General features: G+C 40.2%; 1 long non-coding RNA gene across 1 annotated transcript in view; it reads left to right on the top strand.

Annotated features, from left to right (window-relative positions):
- LOC135981364 (uncharacterized) overlaps positions 1 to 14,382 on the top strand; it is a 96,984-nt gene extending 82,602 nt beyond the window's left edge. The window contains exon 3 of the long non-coding RNA XR_010598351.1: positions 13,520 to 14,382. This is a non-coding gene — a long non-coding RNA (uncharacterized LOC135981364). The remainder of the gene's footprint in view (positions 1 to 13,519) is intronic.
- Positions 14,383 to 17,324: the final 2,942 nt, after the last annotated feature.

Here is a 17,324-nt window from a genome sequence, read left to right as displayed (position 1 = left end):
GTCAGTTACTCCTCCTTCACTCCTTGAAGGTCTCACCTTAGAATTCACTTTTAGGAGAGATGTGAATGTGGTAAAGGATGAAAAACCCCATAAGAGACCTCAGGTTAATGAATAAAACTTGTTCTTAAATGTTCACATTCCCCATTGAGATAATTAAAACAACGTTAACATTTTTTCACTATGTGCCGCAATGTTTGTAATTCATTTATCACAGCCTCTAGTACTGGGCTATACCCTGGTATTCTGTCACTCAAATACAGACTTATTTGTGCATTCGCCGTAGTAATTTCTGAGTGCTGAGCATAGGAGGTTGTGCACTCAAGTAGAAGACAGCCCTTCCCCCTCTCATTCTTCTAGTATATCTGCTGCATGATGAGCAGGCTGGCAGCTAAGGCTTTCAAGGCCTGACTCAACTCAACAAAACAACGTTTTGGATTAAATCCGTCTCGCCTTACCCACATGTATAGTCCCCTTGAAGTTGATCTGTCTACTTGCATTAGTAAAGTGATCTTACAGGATTTGGTCTGTGGTGTGCAACATCATGGATGCCCTGGAAAAAAATAAGCTTCCACAGCCTGGTGTAGAAACAAAATACATTTTGTGTATGTGACTGCTAATTTGAAACTCTGATTTAAAAGAGAGCGAACCAGCTAATTCTCATGGGGTCAGACAAGTGTAAGAAATAATGGCCTCTAATGACACCATACTCTATTAGGTGTGATTGGTTGGAAACTCTGTGCAGAGGTAAAGCACCTCTCCAAATTTGTCTGATCATGTACCAGTGCTGCAGCTGCAAGAGACATCAGCACAGCTAATATCTGCTGACATAGCCACTAATGGCAGGAGGCAGAATAAAAATGGCAGGAAGAGCCTAGTTAGAATAGTTACTGCAATCAGGCTGGGCCCAGGCTTCTAAGCAGAGGCTCTCCCACCTCAAGCGTGGTCCCAACCAGATGTGGGTCTCGGCTCCTCCCATCCCTTAGATTGCAGAGGCACAATTATCAAGCTTAGGAGGCAGTGCATAATACAACGAGCTGTGGCCCATGATGTTCCAATTGTAAGCCAGTTTCACATAATAGTGATGTTGCCAAAAGTTCTGGCAATAGGACTGGAGAAGGTCTGGGGTTGTATCATACACCCAAATCAAACTGGATTTGTCAGAAGCCCTCGTGGCTCTGATAACTAGGGTTGCCAACCTTCCAGGATTGTCCTGGAGGCTCCAGGAATTTAAGTAAAGATTATGTCATGTATTGAAACCTCCAGGAATACATCCAACCAAAATTGGCAACCCTACTTTGATAACTTATTGACGTAATAGCAGTGAAATATGATGCCCACAAGCCGTTTTAGCCTTAAATGCGAAAAAGGCTTTTGATAGGGTAGGTCGGTGGTCTACAAAAAGTTGGATTTGGATCTGTGCTTAGTTCCTGGATCCAACTGTTCTGTTCTCACCCAGTTTCTCACATCACAGCCAACAACGTGACCTCTGATATTTTCAGCATTTTTCAGGGATACTAGGCCAGGGTGCCCTTTGTCTCTGTTACTTTTTTGATTTGGCTCTTGAGCCCCTGGCAATAGCTGTAGGGGCTCGTCCAGACTTCCTAGGAATACAGTTCTGTTCCATGGAGTATGAATTGATGTTATGTGCAGGTGATGCTCTTTTGCATGTATCCAAGCTAACACCCACAATTCCAGCCCTCTTACGATTAATTAAAAAATGTGGATCAATATCTGGTTTCAAAATTCATACTTCTATTGGAGATCCTCAAAACCATGCATTATTTTGGAAACAAACAAGCAGGAAGTAATTTACCTTTTTTGTACTTTTCATTCTGTTTCTTTATGAAAATCAATTATAAAAATATATTGGTTGCAAAAAAAAGCAATTAATTCAAGTAAATTGCAGTTAAACCTGTAGCAAATAATTACCACCTGTTTCACATCCACCCAAAAGACAACATAGTCACCATTCTTGTATTTTTCCAGTCATATTATTTGCAATGAGACTTCTACTCAGTTATCTAATTTACAATATCTTTTCACAGCTACTCTATGCAAAAGGTAACTTTAATAACTGCTTTAGGATATGATAAAACCTGTCAAAATAACTGCAGTACTGCAGTGGTGGAGATTCTGAGAAACAGTATATGTTCAGTGGTCTCTTCATAATAAACTCTAAGCAGTTTTCGGAATGACCATAACTGTATAATGAAAACACTGAACTTTTAGTGATTAGAATTTTCTCGAATAGTAAATTTTAATCTCTCTCTCTCTCTCTCTCACACACACACACACACACACACACACACACACACACACACACACACACACAGGCTTGTATCTTTCTGCCATTATTACAGCCTTTACAACTCATTGTGGGACAATTAAGATGTGAGTTCGGCGAGGATTATGGCAATAATGAATGTCTATTGCTTGAGTTTCCATTTGAGGCAGCAGTGCTGAGGAAAGAAAACTGGTGAGAACAGATTGTAATAGATATTCTTCACAACTCTTTTAAAGCAAGATGTGTTTTTAACATTATATTCCTTGAATATTAAACTCTGAAATATGGGGCCTAATTCACTACTGCAGTTTTACCACAGTGTTACCTCCCTGGATGCTTTTGGAGATACACCAGCATAAAATGTGAGTAATGCAGTGGTGAATCAGGCCCTTGGTGTCTACCTACGATTTTAATAGTAACCATCTCCAGCTTTCTACTGTACTGGTATTCAAGGACAGTAAGGAAACACAGGGATCCTCTAACCCCCCTGTAAGCATTAGGGCAGAACTCCATAGCACTCTGAAGTGCCAGGAAATACCTTGGCTAGTTTATTAGCAGGCCATATCATGCTTCTAAAGAGGCATGGTTTGCAGGTTTAGAGTCCTGTCTACAACAGCTAGTCAACATACTTGCTACCACAACCAAAATACTCTGCTTAGAGCATACTTTGTTCGTCTTGCTCAAAGAAACAGCAAAATGTAGTCCATAGCATGTACCACTGATCTGCCTTATGAAACCTGGCCCGGCCAGCTACCCTTGCTTTGCCATTCAGGGTAGGAATTAGCCTTTCCCAAGGCCAACTCTCTTTTTCTATTGTTTCTTCTTGTGTGTATTAAATTAATTATTGCTCTTTCATAAAGGGGAGTGTGTTCACTTTCCGTTTTGTTCCCATTCAGTTGGATCTCTCTGTGGATCACAGTTCATCCCTAACGGGGGAATTATAAACATAAAGAGGCTTTTAATATGCCTGTTATGCGTACATGTGTCTTTGAGAATGAAACAAAGGTACTAGGGTGAGAGCTCAAAATATTTCTGAGCATTTTTTTTTAAGTTAAACTTGGAGGATTCCAAGGAAATTAATGTGAGTAGTGAACACAGCACACGGTATTGCATGTCTTTCTGGTGCCACTCAAAACTAGCTGTCAAAATTCCCCATCAAGCAACACTGTAGCCTAGTAATTATGCGCATCTATTAGCTAAGCATCCATTCTTTCTCAAAAATGTCTTGTGACAATCTCTCTTCAAAGACGCACATATCTCATCTGGGTGTCTGCTAGATGGCCGCAACACACCTCCCCAAGGGAGATCCCTCTGATAACACTATATTAAAGACAGGGATCTTTTTTTAACCACTATCACACAAGCAAAGATGCCTATTATCATTTTTATAGCCGACGTTAACAAAAGCTGCTTGCACAAAAGAAAATTAAATGTTAACATTGCAGGAAGCTGTGATGCCGGGGACTCATTGTCATTTCTGTTGAAATATTGCTGCTCGCGAGCTTCACTTAATTCCTGGACACTCCGTTTGTACATTTTTAGTATGTTTTGTCAAATGAGTCATTAGATGCTGATTAAAATTAAATGCTAGGCAATTTTCCATCTTTAGAAGACTTTTGCTCGCTTGTTTGCAACCAACAGATTAGTGCTGTAATAAATATTCATCTGGGGTACACCATATGTAGTAGTAGTATATGGGTTTTTTAAAAAAATGCTTCATTGTACTATGTAATGCTTAATTTCCATTGATTATATTTCTGCCCACTAATGGTCAACAAGTTTGAAAAAGAACCAAAGGAGAAACTGGAGCCAGAGAATAATATAACCCTCTATTGGTAATTATGCTGAAAGCATAAAACATGACTCCTTCCAAGTCTTGTCTTCCAGACACTACATTACTTTGCATTTTGAATGACTACAGTTAGCCAGGCACATCCTTTTTCCGTACAAGAGGCCAGCTGGATTTAAGGCTCAGCTTAATGATTGTGGTACAACTGACCCTATGTGACCCTGTATCAAGTTTCTAGTTTCAACAATAAATAACTCTGAAGTATGATGGGTTGGATTCAGTTTTCTCACTGGCCTGGTAACAAACTTGCTTGCCCTGTGAAGGGGAAGAAAAAGGTCTTGTGTGAGATAATAATGTTGTTGTTGTTGTTTTGAGGGTTTTGCAATGTAAATGGAAATATCTTGTATGCTTATTATTCCTAGGACATTTTTTTTTAAAAAGATTGCAGTCTATTAGGGATCTAATTTTAAAATTTTTATGCTGGTCATGATTAATATCTGGATTCAACAGAACTGAATAATTTTGCTATTTGTTGATGTTGTCTTGTCTGCTTGGAGAAACCAGTATCTCCCTGCTCTGTAGAGGCTGTGAAGAGAAGTTTTATTTTTACTATTGGAAGTGACTTAACAGGTCACATGCTCTTCTTATTGATTAGAAAAGGTCAAGCTCTATTAATTAATCTAATAATGGGTGGCAAAGATTTTTTTTCCTCCTCCACCCCCGCCCCCATTCCCCGATTTTTCTAACTTAAACACATTTCAAATCATAGATGTGGCCACTGGAGAGAATTGTTAGGAACATGCCTCCCCACATCTTTACCCATATAAGGCTCTCACCTACTCCAGCCACTACTTTCCTCATACTTCAAATATTGAAAAGTGCTGTATATAATATAGAGTTGCACCTAAGTATTTCAGTTTTTGTATATGTTCTTGTTTGCTGTAGTAACTGACTGATATCTCTGGCTGGATCAGAAGTAGGGAATGTGGGCACTTGGCATTCTTTGCCACATAACACTGAAATGTACTGGAAAAGTTGACCTGCAACATCCCTGCTTTTGCAGCCTTAACAACTCTAGTACCTGAACCTGCCAAGTGCTGAGTGTTTTCAATTTCCATTAAAGCCTTTCAGAAGCAAGTAGGGCACCTAACAAGATCAGGCTTCTTAAATGGGCAGAGATGTCAATGATACAGAATTATAGAATCATAGAATGATAGGATTAGACGAGACAACAAGGGTCATCTAGTCTAACCCCCCCTGCCAAGATGCAGGATTTGTTGGCCAATGGCTTTCCAGCCTCCTTTTGAAAGCCTCTAGTGAAGGAGCTTCCACAACCCACCTAGGCAGTCTGTCCCATTGTCCTACTGTTCTTCCAGTTAGGAAGTTTTTCCTGTGATTTAATCTACATCTGCTGTGCTGTAGTTTGAACCCATTACCTCTTGTCCTGCCCTCTGTTGCGAGAGAACAACTTTTCTCCATCTTTTTATGGCAACCTGTCAAGTATTTGAAGACTGCTATCATGTCTTACCTCAGTCTCCTCTTTTCCAAACTAAACATACCCAGTTCCTTCAGCCTTTGCTCATATGGCTTGCATTCCATCTCTTTGATCATCTTTGTCGCTTGCCTGTGGATCCTTTCCAGTTTCTCTACATCCTTTCTATACATTGGTGACCAAAATTGGACACGGTACTCCAGCTGTGGTCTGACCAGCCCTGAGTAGAGTGGTACTATCACTTCCCACGATTTGCATGCTGTGCCTTTGTTAATGCAACATAACATTGCATTTGCTCTTTTTGCAACAGCATCACATTGCTGACTCAAGTTGAGCTTGTGATCCACCACAACTCCCAGATCCTTCTCAGCAGTGCTGCTGCCAAGCCAGTTATTCCCCCATTCTGTATTTGTGCATTTGTTTTTTCTTCCCTAAGTGTAGCACCTTACATTTGTCTTTGAATTTCATTTTGTTGTATATAGCCCAGTTCTCCAGTTTATCAAGATCTCTTCGAATTTTAGCTCTGTCCTCCAATGTGTTAGCAACTTTGGTAGCTTTGTGTCCTTTACAGATTTGATCAGTATGCTCTCTATTCCTGCATCCAGGTCATTAATAAAGATGTTAAACCACACGGGACCCAGAACAGATCCCTGTGAAACCCCACTTGAGACCTCCCTCCAATCTGACATCATTCCATTAATCGTTACTCTTTGTGGTTGTTTAACCAATTCTGTATCCATTTAATGGTAGTTCTGCAAAGCCCTCATTTCTCCAGCTTACTTATCAGAATGTCATGTGGGACTGTGTCAAAAACCTTGCTGAAGTTCAGGTTTATTATGTCCACTGCATTCCCTACTATCCACCAAACCAGTTACTGTATCAAAGAAAGAAAGAAATCAAGCTGGTTTGGCATGATTTGTTCTTAATAAGTCCATGCTGGCTGCTAGTGATTACCCCTTCATCCTCCAGATATTCACAAATTGAATGTTTTATACATTGCTCTAGTACAGGGGTGTCAAACTCAATTGCACAGGGGGCCAAAACTCAAAACTCGCGGGCCGAACAGTATAACCATTTATTTAACAGACTAAATATTTATGTTTTTTAACCATTAATATGAACCAAAATACAGGATATCATTCCAAAATAAATACATTTCAACTTAAAATATTTTGCTCTTCATAAAAAAATATCCTGTCAATACAATACATTCAAAATCTGTACATGCTGGAATATTAAAAAATCTGAAAATTATAAATAAAAAATTGAATTTAAAGCAAAAGTATAATCATAACAAATCATAACATTCCATTTTCTTGTCCTATTTAGTCAGAGCCTGATACTTGGAGTCTTTTCTTTGCAACAAGTTCGTTTATGTTTGGGGTTAGGTTCTGTGTTGTGAAGATTCTCAGGATCGATTGCAGGTGTTCATCAGTGAGGCGACTCCTGTGTGACGTTTTGTTAATTTTCATCACAGAGAACAGCTGCTCGCACAGATATGTGCTGCCAAACATGGACAGGATTCGAGCCGCATGTTGGCGGAGCTGCGGCATCGCTTCAGGAATGAAGCGAGTGAACTGTGCTGGCCCCGCAGTGTCGTACTTTGCCTTCAGTGTCCCGTTACATTGCAGTTCTATCAGCTCCATCTGCATTTCTACAGGTGCGGTTTCCACATCGACTGCAAATGGGTTGCGAAGCAGCTCGAAGTTACTTTTCTGTGCCTCAAAGTCACTGAAGCGCCGTGCGAACTCAGTGCGCAGCGCGCTGAGTTTTTCAGCAAAGGTGGCATTTGGGAAAACTGTGGCACTTTCTTGGTTCCGTATTACTTGGCAACAGGGAAAGTGAGACAAGTTGCATTGGTGCATTTGTGTCTCCCATAAGCGCAGCTTCACTTGAAATGCCTTCACTGCATCATGCATATCGGTTATTATGTGCTCCCGTCCCTGGAGTTGAAGGTTTAAAGCGCTAAGATGCGACGTTATGTCAGCCAGGAACGCCAACTCACATTTCCACTTTTCATCCCGCAGAACTGTGCAGTCTTTCCCCTTACTGTCCATGAACTGGCAGATTTCCTCTCGCAGCTCAAAGTGTCTTTTGAGAACTTTTCCCCGACTTAGCCACCGGACCTCCGTATGATATGGCATATCGCCAAACTCGCTATCTATTTCCCGCAGAAAAGACTGGAATTGGCGGTGATTTAAACCGTGGGCTCTGATAAAGTTGACGGTTTGTGTTACAGTGTTCATCACATGATCCATTTTTAGGACTTTAGCACTCAGCGATTCCTGGTGTATGATGCAGTGATACACTGTCAACTCACCGGCACAGTTCTCCTCCCGCATCTTTGAGCGCATCCTTCCCACCAGTCCATTTTTTTCACCACACATAGCAGGTGCGCCATCTGTTGTAAGTCCAACGAGTTTTTCCCACGGCAGTTTCATGTCGGTTACACTTTGAAATACATTTCCAAAGATGTCTTCTCCTTTCGTTGTCCCGTGCATCGATTTAATGTCCAGTATTTCCTCTGTTACGCACAAATTGGAATCCACACCACGGATAAATATCGCCAGCTGTGCAGTGTCAGTCGCGTCAGTAGTTTCATCCACGGCAAGGGAGTATGCAACAAAATCTTTTGCTCTTTCAGTCAACTGTGTTTTCAAATCAGTCGCCATCTCACAAACCCGATTAGCAACAGTGTTTCTGCTGAGGCTTACATTTGCAAACGCTCGCGTTTTATCTGGACAAAGGACGTCGCACACTTTCATCATACAATTCTTTACGAATTCCCCCTCGGTAAACGGCCGTCCTGATTTGGCGATCTCTTCGGCCACAATGAAACTTGCTTTCACAGCAGCTTCACTTTGTGATTTTGCTTTGGTGAAAAACGTCTGCTGGGATGTCAAATTCTTCTTCAACTCCTCTACCTTTTGTAGCTTCTGTCCTGCGCTCAGGTTTTTGAATTTGTTCTCATGTTTCGTCTCGTAGTGCCGTCTTAGGTTATACTCCTTCATTACAGCGATATTACTCCCGCAAAGGAGACACACTGGTTTACCTGCAATTTCAGTAAACATATACTCATTCTCCCACCGGCTTTGAAAGCCTCGGTTTTCAGAATCAATTTTTCTCTTGGCCATTGTTGGGGTCTAGCTTTGATTTGATATTAGCGTTGTATACATCAACAGACCGCGAACTTGAACCGCGGCTTGCCGTTGGCGGCAATTGCACTGCATCATGGGATTTGTAGTGTGTGTTATTGGGGCGTCATATCACAGGGCCATTAAAAACAGATATATAAAACGATTTCGCGGGCCGGATATAATTGTATGGCGGGCCGGATGTGGCCCGCGGGCCTTGAGTTTGACACATGTGCTCTAGTAGCTTCCCAGGTTTCGAGGTCAGGCTGACTGGTCTATAGTTCCCAGGCTCCTCCTTTCTCCCCTTTTTAAAGATGGGCACTATGTTAGCCCTTTTCCAGTCTTCCAGGACCTCTCTGTTTTGCGGTGATGTGGATAGTGAAGTTCAGTAGTGACCTGTGTGAGAGGTCATATACATTATTAAAATTGCTTAGTAATCCGAAGGATTTGAACTCTTGATGTAGAAGGGTAATGTGTTAACCCACTGTGCTACTTTGTTGTTCTTCTTTGCCTTTTCCCATTAGTCAGGGTCAGCGGCTCTTGTTCTTCATCTCCAACCATTCCTGTCGAGTGCATCATGTAAGCTGAGATTGACCTTCCTCATGTCCTCCTTCAGCACCTCGAACCACCTTTTCTGTATCTTCCTCATAGTCATTTGTCCTATTAGATCTTGTAGTCTTCGACCAACATATCCCATCTCGTCGTCTCACCTGATGGAACCATCTCAGTAGATACTCCCTCAGCTTTTTCTGTGATGAGGGCTACCTGCATCATGTCTCTTACCATTTCATTGCATAGCTTATCAGCTGTCATTTTACCCCAATCTACCTGAGCACTGTCACTCAGCAGCCAGCATTCTAACCCATCCATCATGGCTGGCCTAATCATGTTCTTATGTACATATGGCTCTTTAGTTTACTTGGCATATTCTTATCATCATAGAGAATGCCTGTCTACCCCCTCCATTTTCACCATACAACATCCATGTCCACATTCCCATCATAGCTCAACACTGAACCAAGTTATTTTAATAGTGGCACAGATTTTAACTCTTATCTACTTTTACTGCTTTCTTCTTGTCCCTCTCAAAGCAGCATCACATGTATTTAGTCTTTTGTTGGTTGATTTGTAAACCATTTTCTTCTAATGCAGTCCTCCATCATTCCAGCTCCCTTTCCACTTTGTATTTATCTTTGTGACTCCACATAATATGTACTCAACATAATGTTGTCTGTTGTAAATTTTTTTTTTTTCATTTTGGGTATTAGTGTGATTTTTGGCTCTTATTTTTTAGACATGCCTGTTCCTCTCTTTTTTGCCCTCCTCTGAAAACTCAGGGCGTATACTGCTTTCGTCTGTATTTTGACAATTAATTGCACTTAGTTATCACCACAGAATTGAAAGAAAATACAACATGGCTAGCATGTACTCATGCAAGAGCTCCTGCTTTCTTGCCAAGTTTTGCTCTCACCTTCAGTACTCACACTGGAAGGTTGATAACATTAGAGGAAATCTTAATTTAGGACTAATAAAATGATGCTAACTTTAGTCTGTGAAACACCATGTTATATATGATAGAAAAATCGGTGTGTGACATGGCTGGTAAAACTATGATGAGTGAGAGTGGAATTCATGTGTGACACTCAGCTAAGGAAGAAAGGAGCTGGCACTAATGTGGATTTCAGTTTATTATGACAGTGAGCAGAACAGATCACATCTCAATGGTCAGTGCATGGAACAGTTATGAATTACAGACTGAGAAATGGCTGGTATTTGTATTTACCCTCCAGACTTCAGAAAAGTGCAGATTAGGGAAAGGGATCTCAAAAGCCTAATAAAGGAGGATAGCCTAGGGATGAATATATTGGTATGAATAAGACCACAGAGCAGAACGAGGTATTCCATGCCCCTGGAGCAACGCAGAAGTGTGTTTGTTGAGAGCTGCGTTGGGGAGTAGAAGGTGCAAGTTGTAGCTGTAAAAATCTCTTTGCATGTGGCCGGGAAGTGTGTTAATGGCAGTTCTTTATTTGTTTAAACCGATGCCTCTTCTCCCTACGCCATCAACGTTAACTATTGATAGATTATATAAAACTAGGTACTCTGGCTCCATCCCTTCCCCCACCTTTCCGAGACCATCTGCCATCCCCTCCATCACCCCCAAACAGGCAGAGTGGGATGCCGGACGCAGCTGACATGCATCTTGAAGAATGCTGAGACAACTTCACCAAGGCTGCACAAAGACTTAGATGATTTTCTTTACATGATATATGGGCAAGATTTAAAGGTGTTTATTAGCTCAAAGTGACCATCTCTTTGAGATGCTGAGGTTGTGGGGAGGGGAGAGAAGAGCCATAGACCAAGCCCCTTAATGATATTCTAGAACAGTCTGTCACTTCAGTTTATGTGCCTGCATCGACAGTCTAAGGATAGCGCCACTGTTGTCTGATTGTCCACAGCCGCAAGGAGCCTGCTGCATAGGGAGCTGATTAATAGATGCAGAAAGATTCAGACCAGTGACTTCTTTTTTTTTCCCCTGCTTGATTTTTTTTTTTAGTAGTAATTTCTCTAAACAATAAACAGGCAATCTTGCAAGGGGCCATAGATTTCTATACACAAGCCAGCTTGTGTATATGTGAATATTCTCTGACAAAGGCTGTAAAATGGAGATGGTAGGATTCAATTATTCCTCCACAAATATAGAGAGAGGAAAAGCAGTCGTCTTTAACGCTGAGAGAAAGCTAAGTAACGTGTATATTCAAAGCTTATATCTCTAGAAACTTATTCTTCCAAAGTTAAAAAAATATTAGTTTTTTTTACACTTCTAGAAAATGGAATAGCAATAATAAAAATGTCTTCCTAGAATTTTAGTGCATTTTGAAAGATTTAATAGTTGCCTCCTGTAATTGTCAAACAATCTGATGTTATGAACAACAACCAAAAAAAAGCCTCAGCTATTCAGGTACTAAAGTGTGTTACAGGCCTCACTCATTGGAATGCAGATGTCTGTACAAATGTGAATAGTGTGTACCATATATAGAATTTTTTAAAGTCATTGTTTGAATATTACTATCCTCGGTTATTGTAAATTGCAAAGTCTGTTTCCCAGAATGAAAGCTGCTCTCATACAAGGCAGATTCAGTGCTTTAGAATATTTCATGTTATCTACATTAGACATTAAGCTGCAAGTCTTTAAAACAGACTGTGGAGAGAGAGAGAGAGAGAGAGAGAGCTCTGCAATGAATCATAACTGTTGTTTTGCTGCTGGATCTGACCTGTGTCAGTTTTTTATTCAGTAAGAGATTCTTTGTAGCACTCTTAAATCAAAATATGCCGTGTTGCTGTAGACTAAATTTGATGTGTATCACAGGCATATGTTTGTGCTAAAATATATATTGGGAGTAATTGCAACTACATGCTGCCACAATACTCCTGTCAGAACTCACCACATCTTGTGCAGAAAAACTGCTAGAGCTAAGAAAAGAAGTAGTGTTCAGACTTGTATCCTAGTCATTGTTGAATACTGCATGCTTTTTCTGAGAATTAATATTAATTTAGTGTTCTGCATTTGAATCTGTTTGCCCTGCTGGCTTTGATTTATCACAACTTCTTGACACCATCAGAAGTGCAGTAACTTTACACACACACATAGACTTGGGTTGCCAATTTTGGTTGGATGTATTCCTGGAGGTTTCCTCAAATGACATTTAATTGAAGATTAATCTTTAATTCCTGGAAGGTTGGCAACCCTAGTGTGTGTGTGTGTGTGTGTGATGTGTGTGTGTGTGTGTATATATATATATATATACACACACACACACACCACGAGAGGGGAAGAAGTTATCGTTTATTAAATTGAAGATGTAGCAGTTCTGATATTTGCTTGTTGTTTTAAATCAATATTTTGCCTAGTCTAAAATTTTTAAATGTTTCCAGAATAGGCAGAGAATTTTTACAATGTAAATTTCTTGATACTAGATATTATTGATCTAATCTGTAGAGGGGGGAAAAAATCTCCAATTGGCAAGTTGATCATTGTACACCTCTACCCCGATATAACGCGACCTGATATAACATGAATTCAGATATGACGCGGTAAAGCAGTGCTCCGGGGGGGTGGGGCTGCGCACTCCGGTGGATCAAAGCAAGTTCAATATAACGCGGTTTCACCTTTAACGTGGTAAGATTTTTTTGGCTCCCGAGGACAGCGTTATATCGAGGTAGAGGTGTATATGTCCAGTGGAGTGAGGTAGAATTAAGCCAAGTTTCACGGTCTGAACTCATAAACACTTACAAAAAGAGTCAAGAATTTGCAACAGCTAAAGAAATTTTACAAGACTAGAGAGCATGTTGTGATGATATTGGGTTGTTTTGATTAAATAGATTAGAACAAAACAAAAAATCTTTGAATCTTTCCGTGATGAGAAAAAGAACTTTTCCATCATTGGATTTAAAAACAATCCTGAATTCCCCAGTGTTAATTATCAACATTCATTGCAAAATGAATTTTCCGACAGTGAATCAGCTCACTAAAAAAAGCATCTTGCTGTGTGTATATATAGCATGTCTCGGTCTTCATTAAAGGATCAGCTGATTATTATTCTGCTACTGGCTTTTATTTTCTTCTCCTACTCCCTCTGACTGCATGCAAATATAGCAATCGATCGAGAGGAGATGTTCTGCCTTTACGAGATTAATTACAAACATAGGGATGCTGTGTCTAGCCTGTATGTGTGATTGATCTTGTAGGAGGAAATGCAATAGGAAACTAATGCTTCCTTTTATCCAGTAAGCAAAGTTCAAAGATGTTTACATTCTGCTAGGTAAGCACAGCTGTCTAAAGACGTGAAGACGGATGGACTGTTCTGTCAGCACAAAATCATGCCAAGGTAATGCTAAGCCATCTCAGTGGACTGCTCTTACAGCCATGAGGCTGTAGGGTCAGTATTGCTAATTTAGCAAATAGCTTAATTGTTCCATATTTTAATTAGTATTAAGATGCATACAGAGATGATCCAGTACAAGAGGCTGGCGAGTAGAATGTATTTGCTAATGATGTCCTGCTCTCGGACTGAGTGGGGAGAGATTTTGGTTATACTGTTTTCAAGGGGGCCGTTAAAATACAGCATTTCAGAAACTCAAGTTTTCTTAAAATGGCTTGTGACACCAAAAAGCAATTCATTATCTATCATCTAAAATGAGTAGCATGCAGCATGGAGTTGCAGAAGTAGCTGCAGTGTAAAGATGTTAATTTTCTTATGTAGAAAATAAGTTCTAAATGTTAGTCTTGTATCAGGCAAGACTTGAACAGGCTTGTTTCATTCTTGGGTGTATGCTGGTACTGCAGTTTAACTGGAGTAACTGTGCCAAAGGTGAAAGATCCAACTAGTGACTCGGTCTCCTCCCTCCCAGTATTTTAGATTATAGAAATGATGTTGCCAATGTTAAAAATACATTTACAAATCTTTCAATAAATTCATAATTAATGTTTATATTAACTTGGTTTATTATGTTTCAGAGTAGCAGCCGTGTTAGTCTGTATCCGCAAAAAGAACAGGAGTACTTGTGGCACCTTAGAGACTAACAAATTTATTAGAGCATAAGCTTTCGTGGACTACAGCCCACTTCTTCGGATGCATATAGAATGGAACATATATTGAGGAGATATATATACACACATACAGAGAGCTCTCTGTATGTGTGTATATATATCTCCTCAATATATGTTCCACTCTATATGCATCCGAAGAAGTGGGCTGTAGCCCACGAAAGCTTATGCTCTAATAAATTGGTTTATTATCACACCCCTACGCAGAAGTTTCCTACACTTGGTATCAATTTATCAGAAGCAAAAAAGAAATAAGGGAATGGCCTGATAAAACAGTTCTTCCCTGAGAGACAAGGTGGGTGAAATAATATCTTCTATTGTACCAACTTCTGTTGGTGAGAGAGCTGAAGAAGAGCTCTGTGTAAGCTCAAAAGTTTCTCTCTTTCACCAAACAGAAGTTGGTCCAATAAAAGATTATTACCTCACCCACCTTGTCTCTTTAATATCCTGGGACCAACATGACCACAATACTGCATATAGTTATCTGAGATGGTTAAACCATTCAGCTCGTCATGTATGTTTATATGGAATCCTGAAACTGGGGATTGGAAAAATACTAGTGTAGTTTTTATAAGTACGTGCCTATATATATATACACACACACCAGGCTTGAAATGAGAGAGACTGTTCCCTTTGTTAAAATTAAGGAATTAATGTAATAAAAATGGTGTGATGAAGGAAGGGGAGTTCCCTTTGTTCACTGCTTACTTTTAATGTATGATGGGGTCAAGATCAGATTTTTTGATATCTTTTAAAAGAAAATCTGTGTGGTATGTTTTACAGATGCAGAAATTAACAAGAGATACTGAATAATTGCTCTCAGAAGACCACTGAGGATCTGGGGGTTGTGGGTTTTTTTTTGTTTGTTTTTTTTTAACATGCAAATCCTGCCTGATACACATGGATTCATTTGCTGGTTAGCAATCAGTTTATCAGGCTTGACAAAGGTTATTTCAAGAATTAATATGCCTCTTCTAATAATTTAATGTTAATGAGTCAACTAAACAGTAAACAAGACAACAAAGAACTGCTAATGAGACAGCCTTTACTCATTTGTTTAATCTGTTAATAAGGTAATGGGGAATAAATACATCGCTATTCTGCCATCTGCAAGTCCTTAATGGACGGAGAGTGTTTTAAAAGAGATTTGAGCTGATTTTTTTACACTTGCGTTAAGTATATTCAGTTGACTGGGTAGGTGGGACATCTGAAAGAGTTTGGAGATCTGTATAATTAAGTGCCTTGACATTCTGTGTCTGAAGGACATTGGCACATGTCCAAATCCTATGTGCTGCTCTCAAACCATTTAATTGAAACCATATTAAAAAAAAAAAACTTGGCAAAAACCTTGTGTGAGGTTTTTCACTATTGGATTGACCAGACAGGGCAACAAAGCTGATAAAACAGGATTAGCAAAATTGTATTGTTGAATATTATAGGCTGTGTGACACGTACTACAAGAAAGGAATTTTGCAGGATTAACCTGCAGAGAATAAAGATGTAACAGACAAGAGGACTGAATTAATAGACTGCTGTGACCAAAGCAGGAAAATCTAAATTTGCATGGGATATTAACAAGACTAATAAACTTTTGGCCAGTGGAGATCTAGTTGCTGTCCTTAGTCCTGCAGTTTTCCAGTCTACATAACCTGTTACATTACAAGTAAGTTTAATGTAGAAAAATGTCTCATGTAGATGGTTGGTTGGACGGTTTGTTTAAAAACTTCTTAAATTATTGGCAAGGTTTTCTAATTTCCTTACAAACAGGAAAAGGGCTTATTTTTCTACTTCTAATGGCCATCATACTCTCTCATACCAGTGTAAATCCAGAGTAACTACATTATCTTCAATGGATTTCTCATTGGCTACTCTGAGACCTTATTCCGGCCACTGTTGGAAGACTTGGTTCTGTAGACTTGGCTATTAAATATGTGCCATTTGAAATGAATTAGAGAGACAAGACGGGGGAGGTGATATTCTTTATTGGACCAACTTCTGTTGGTGAGAGAGACAAGCTTTTGAATTTACACACCAACAGAAGTTGGTCCAATAAAGAATATTACCTCACCAACCTTGTTTCTAATATTCTCAGACCAACACTGCATACACCTAGTTGAAATGTATATAATTGTATGTTTAACTGCATATAAGATCTGGCCCCAGGTGCGATCATATGGGAGTTTTTAGAATGATATGGTGCCAGAGAAGATGGAAATAGCCATAGTCATAAGCCCCACCAATAAATAGCTGAAGAATTCATATTAAGTAAAAGGGAGGGAATAAATTAGAATCATAGAAGATTAGGGTTGGAAGAGACCTCAGGAGGTCATCTAGTCCAACCCCCTGCTCAAAGCATGACCAACCCCAACCAAATCATCCCAGCCAGAGCTTTGTCAAGCCAGGCCTTAAAAACTTCTAAGGATGGACATTCCACCACCTCCCTAGGTAACCGATTCCAGTGTTTCACCACCCTCCTAGTGAAATAGTTTTTCCTAATATCCAACCTAGACCTCCCCCACTGCAACTTGAGACAATTGCTCCTCCTTCTGTCATCTGCCACCACTGAGAACAGCCAAGCTCCATCCTCTTTGGATTCCCCCTTCAGGTAGTTGAAGGCTGCTATCAAATCCCCCCTCACTCTTCTCTTGTGCAGACTAAATAAGCCCAGTTCCCTTAGCCTCTCCTCATAAGTCATGTGCCCCAGCCCCCTAATCATTTTCATTGCCCTCTGCTGGACTCTCTCCAATTTGTCCACATCCTTTCTGTAGTGGGGGGCCCCAAACTGGAGGCAATACTCCAGATGTCGCCTCACCAGTGCCGAATAGAGGGGAATAATCACTTCCCTCAATCCGCTGGCAGTGTTACTACTAATGCAGCCCAATATCCCGTTAGCCTTCTTGGCAACAAGGGCACACTGTTGACTCATATCCAGCTTCTCATCCACTGTAATCCCCAGGTCCTTTTCTGCAGAACTGCTGCTTAGCCAGTCGGTCCCCAGCCTGTAGCAGTGCATGGGATTC

This window comes from Chrysemys picta, chromosome 2 (genome assembly GCF_011386835.1).
Source record: "Chrysemys picta bellii isolate R12L10 chromosome 2, ASM1138683v2, whole genome shotgun sequence".
NCBI classification, from domain to species: domain Eukaryota; kingdom Metazoa; phylum Chordata; order Testudines; family Emydidae; genus Chrysemys; species Chrysemys picta.
Note: the sequence above shows the minus strand (reverse complement) of the source record. Positions and strands in the feature narration are given on the sequence as shown.